Raw genomic sequence first — 5,611 nt, 5'->3', positions numbered from 1 at the left:
TTGCAAAAGAGTAGTATTTATTTAGATTTTTTTTTTTTTATCAATTTAAAAGGCTTTACTATAAACTTATCAAATTAATCCATGTTTCTGTATAAATATATTTTTTCAAGACAAATAAACTATGATCAATTATAACCACATTAGAACAACCAAAAATTTTAATTCTGTCATTAATTACTTACCCTCATGTTGCCCCAAACCCATAACACCCTTTTGTGCAGAACACAAATTAAGATATTTTTTTAACAAATGTCTTGTGTACAAAAAAACAAAAAAAACAAACAATAACAACAGCAAAAATAATCTATTCAGAAATTATGACTCCCCAATGGATTTTCACAAAAGCACCAAAAGCGCCAGCTCTCACGCCAATGCAACACTGATGCATCATGGTGCTTGTGTGAATGTGTTATTTTATATAAAGAAAATAATCTCAGATTTCATTAAAAAGTTCCGCATTTATGTTTCAAGGATGAACAAAAGTCTGGTTTGGAACAACATAAAGGTGAGTGAGGAAAATCTTTGGTTAAACTAACACATTAGGTAAATGGGGTTCCCACAGGGGCACCAGTAGATCTCTGCCTGATCTCTGATCTTCTGCTTCTTCTGCTCCTTCCCAATTCTGGATTAATGAGCCACGGCAGATGTTTCAACTTTGAATGCTTTAGCCTCGCTCTTTTTTCTGCAGCATCTAAAGTGAGAAAGAAAACCGTAACTAAAATGTAAAGTAATAATAAAAAAACAATGTTTGTCCAAAATGTACAAATTAAAGTGTACTCATTCTTTATGAGGGATTATTAACTAATCAGTATGTCAGGGGTTGTCAGCTCTGGCCATTAAGGTGAGACTTAGGTCTCTGCAGAGTAAAAGTGGGCGTTTATGACTTTGTGGGTGTTTTCAAACTGCTGGGTGTTTCTAAATCATGCAATCAAAATGATCCCCCTTACCTAAACCCCACCCTAAACCTACCGTCACTATGATGTCAGCCAATCAGGTATCATGGTCTAAAAACACCCTGATCTGGTAACTCCCATTACTTTAGTACAGAGACATATGCTTGGATTAAGGTCCACTGTCATGCAGAGTTTACGTCTCAATCAGCTTCACAGTTTGCCAAGTTGTGAATATATTGTGTACACAAATGTAGGTACTGGTAAGCACTGTGGCTCACTATACACTGGTGACTATCTCTGTCCTCATTGTACAACATCACTACTGACATTAATGCACAACAATAAAACTGATATCTTACTTTAATGCTATTTACAGCACATTATGATGAATACTTTATTACATGTATGTGCAAGATTTAATTAATAAATTAATTGGAAATGTTTACTAGATTAGACATTACCTGTCTAGTGATATGTTTATGCTGAAATATATTATTGGTTTGCAGGGGCGTAGCAGCCATTTTAAAAGTGGGGGGGGGCAGCTGTATGGTGATTTGACCCAAAGCTGATGTTCATAATAAATTCTAAATAGAATACCAATGGGCATTTTACTTTTTCAAATTTGGGAACATGACATGATAGCTTACAGGAACCTATTTTTGTTAAATCATACTCAAAATGTAAAAATACTGCAGGACTTTGAGACCAATGGGAGACCATCTATATATATATATATTTTTTTTTTTTATGAAATAAAGATATTTTATGATATAACTAACTTTGTAAGTATAACCGTAACTTTGTTTGTGTTCAAAATGTAGAAAAATGTATATAATAAGCGAGTACACCATGAATCCATTTTCCAAACAGTGTTTTTAGCTTGTCCTGAATCACTAGGGTGCACCTATAATAAGTGTTTATATTCGGACTATTTTAGATTGCTTCGGGGGTACCGCGGCGGAGTAACCCAGTACCTTTGTGATTCTTCATAGACATAAACAGAGAGAAGTAGTTCCGGCTACGATGTTCTTCCGCAAGACGCAAGCACTTCTGTTTATTAACCACTAGAGCCTCAAAAGTTCCCTAACGCAGCTTTAAGATAGTCAATCTGCTTTTTTTTTATACAAATCTCACCTGTACACTTTCTGGAGAGGTTGAGCAACTGCCCCCTCTCTCTGCCAGTGACGTCACAGCCTGCCTTTCCTACAGACCAGTTAGGACATAAAGTAACAGTTATGAATTAAAAGAATAAAATTTGATAAAGTATTTTAAGATATTCGTTGCAAAACAAATATGATTTATTGTGAAATGATAATTTTACTCCGCGAGCAGCACGTAGACAAACAAAAGACAGCAGAAACCAATAATATTGTTACGTCTTATTTAGCAGACGCTTTTATCCATAGGAGAGCATTTAACACACTGAATCCGGCGCGACGTGACGAGGTCCATACGGGTTCAATAGGTTAAATCATAACATGAAAACTTTATCGCGCGATTCGTGTCATCGCGACATACTGTAATATACTTACAGTGTGTGTTTGAAAAAAGGATGTAATCGTCCTTTGCTTTTTTCTGGGGTGCATTTTATCCCAGACGGCCTAATAGCAAAGTGAACAAACGAACGAACGAAAATTCAGAAGAGCAACAAGAGATTTGAAGTTCATAGCAGATGCGCCCAGGAGATGATTCGCTCTGTGATTGGCTGAATGTTACTTCACTCAAATCTAAGGAACAAATCAGAGAACACTACAGGAAATATTCACGCTGGATCCTAAAAAAAAAAAAAAAATTAGCAGGGGTCAGAATCACCTGTTTCTAAAAGTGCGGGGGACGTGTCCCCCCCGTCCCCCCTGGTTGCTACGCCCCTGTTGGTTTGTGTTTTAAAATCTATTACGTGTTTTCTTATAGCGAATTATCAGTGCACCGTAAAATGAAAATAGTGATTGAGGCAGCCCTTCACCACTGAGTACTGAGCAACGGACCTGAGTGAAACACACCCAGTGTTTACGTCCACACCTGATCACACTCACCTGTCTGTGACTTATAGTTAGCAAAACTGAAGACCTTGATTAATGTGTTCAGGTGCACTGCACTAGGTTGGTGCAAAACTCTGCATGTAAAAGGACCTTGTGAGACAATGTTGAGATCTCCTGCAATATGTTCTGAACATGCACTATAAAGAGACAGAATGACTTACAACACTGGTGTCCAGTCCTGGGCTGGAGGACCACCGTTCTGCAGAGTTTCTGCTGATCCTTGAACAGCTGCTCAGGTCTGCTTAACTGGGGTTGGAGCTTAATTATGAAAAAAGAGAAGACAACCAATATTGTAATGTTAAAAAGTTAAACAACATTAAATAATTTGATCCATAAATATGCACAACATCTGAAAATGCACAAAGATGAGAAGAAAGAACTTTCAACATTGAAAAATAAGAAGCAATATTAAATCACACATGCATTTTCTTTTCTTCTTATTATTCCTCTTGCAATAAGTTTATTCACAATTACCTTGTGGTTTATCAATGATTTTCAGTCTCTGAAATAGAAAAGATCCATCAATGATGAACTATTATTTACCCCGTTTATATCTGCGAGGTGTTCATAACACATTTTACCAGTGTGTTAAGATCAGTAATTATGACTGTCGAATGTCAGACTTGACTCAATGTATTCTGCCCCCAAACATATGATTAGACTATCAGTCGAATATCGGCAAGATTCAAAAATTCTGATTCAACTATGAAAAACCTTAGTCAAGGACACCCCTAGTAATTTCAAATATTACTATTTTACTGTATTTTAATCAAATAAATGCAGCAGTGGTGAGCATAAAAGATTTATTTTAAATACATTTTTAAATAATATTTTCTATTTCTCTTCCACCTTTATTTGATCCTCTAACTTTAACACTCACTATTCTAATTCTATTCTTAAAAAAAATCTAACTACCTTTCTAATCTTTTTGTATTATATTTTCTTTACATTTATTATGCAATTGTGTGTATGTGTATGTGTGTGTGTACGAGTAAAGACCTCTAACTAGCTTGTTCTACTCTTTTTTTAAATTCTGTTTTCTCTTTATTTATTATATTATTTAAAATCCCATGCTATGTGTACCGTGTTAAGCTAACTGAGACTTGTTATAGCACTATAACATTGCTTATATATCATTGCTCTTGTTTTTGATTGCTTCCACTGTCTTAATCTGTAAGTCGCTTTGGATAAAAGAGTCTGCTAAATGAATAAATGTAAATGTAAATACATGATAAATCTGACCCTTAAACGTTTGAATAATAGTGTATGTCTGAGGTATTACTTACTAGTTATATGTTTCATAATGTCTAAAAATGTTCTTCAGCTGGATACAGGCACGGCCATCAGCATGGAAGAATCTAGAACATAAACAATCTGTCATTCTGTCAATCTGTCTAAGCCAACAATATTTATTATACAATGCCATGTTTATTATAAATAAACTATAGCAGAGGTGAAATGCAGAAAAGAAAATTAATTTACAGATTATACAAAAAATTAAAAGAATAATAACAGAATTTAAAGTTTTAGGTTTACTAATCGATTAATACTCTTACAGTGTGGACATCAAAATAACTAACATGCAAACAAACACAGACACACACACACACACACACACACACATTATGAAAATATTATATAAACACACACATATATAAGAAAATTACAGATTCATGCTGATGTAGGCGAAATATATTGTGAAAAATGCACATAAAGTTACCTCTTGTAGTTAGCATTACAGTTGAGATGCTAACGGACTTTTCATGAAGACACTGACCATTTCTATAAACTACATTTTCAACGAAAGCGTGTCATTTACATGAAAGAAAGTTTCAGGGACACTTTTATGTAACATTTGTGTAATTTAGGGATTAAACTTACCTGAAATTAGTGAAAACAACCATGAGAGACAGCGTCTGTTCAGCTGCTTGACGGTTGAGCTGAGCCCCGTTTCCATGGTGACTCCAGTACAGCGCGTGACCATCAAGTGTTTTCAAAATATATTTAAATATATTTAACAGTGCGATCAGACATGATGTCTAATTTCTTCACTAGTTTATGTTAATGGCTTTGTGGTGCGAAATAAAAGTTTTTTTTCTGCTAAATTTGGACTAAAGCCCATTTACATCTATTTTTGGGCTAAATAAAAAAAAAAGAAAAAAAAAGACGTTAAATGTCGCTTTTTGGGCTTAATTGGACCAAATCCGACGGACCAAACGAAGACCAATTTTCAACGTCGCTTTTTGGGCTTAATTTGGACCAAATCCGACGGACCAAATGAAGACCAATTTTCAACGTCGCTTTTTGGTCTAAAAGATGGCCATGACGGGCCGACTTGATTTAGACCAGAAAACGACGTCCAAATGACGTCTGGTGCTGGGTGGGAAGATAGCGATTTTCTTACCTCATTTTGCCAGTATGTTTGCAGGACCTCGCAGAACACATCTGACCCTTCTTGTGTTCACAGCTTTTGTTCTCCTTTGACATGTCACAACTCAAATTCGCTCAAAATAAAAAACAATTAACAGGCAAATATTAAATAATTCGGGACCGACTGAGTGGTCAGTTATAACGAGCTCCGCCTCACTCACAGAAACACGACAATCGCGAATCATTTGAGTCAGTTCGGGAGTTCATAGCGGGATCGCGAATCATATTTGACTCAGTTCGGGAGTTCGT

The 5,611-nt window shown here is 35.6% G+C and overlaps 1 long non-coding RNA gene across 3 annotated transcripts; it reads right to left on the bottom strand.

Moving 5' to 3' along the window:
• Window positions 1-262: 262 nt before the first annotated feature.
• Window positions 263-5,085, bottom strand: LOC113064682 (uncharacterized). 3 transcript variants are annotated; one of them, XR_003278867.1, is made up of 7 exons: window positions 4,814-5,085; window positions 4,653-4,721; window positions 4,219-4,290; window positions 3,407-3,434; window positions 3,094-3,190; window positions 2,927-3,006; window positions 263-691 (listed from the first exon to the last, which is right to left on the bottom strand). It is a non-coding gene; the product is annotated as an uncharacterized LOC113064682 (long non-coding RNA). The 3 variants fall into 3 exon arrangements; XR_003278866.1 differs by lacking the exon at window positions 2,927-3,006; XR_003278868.1 differs by lacking the exons at window positions 2,927-3,006; window positions 3,407-3,434.
• Between the last annotated feature and the right edge of the window lie 526 nt (window positions 5,086-5,611).

Source organism: Carassius auratus, chromosome 47 (genome assembly GCF_003368295.1).
Source record: "Carassius auratus strain Wakin chromosome 47, ASM336829v1, whole genome shotgun sequence".
NCBI classification, from domain to species: Eukaryota; Metazoa; Chordata; class Actinopteri; order Cypriniformes; family Cyprinidae; genus Carassius; species Carassius auratus.
The sequence above is the reverse complement of the archived record's forward strand: the minus strand, read 5'-3'. Positions and strand labels throughout refer to the sequence as shown.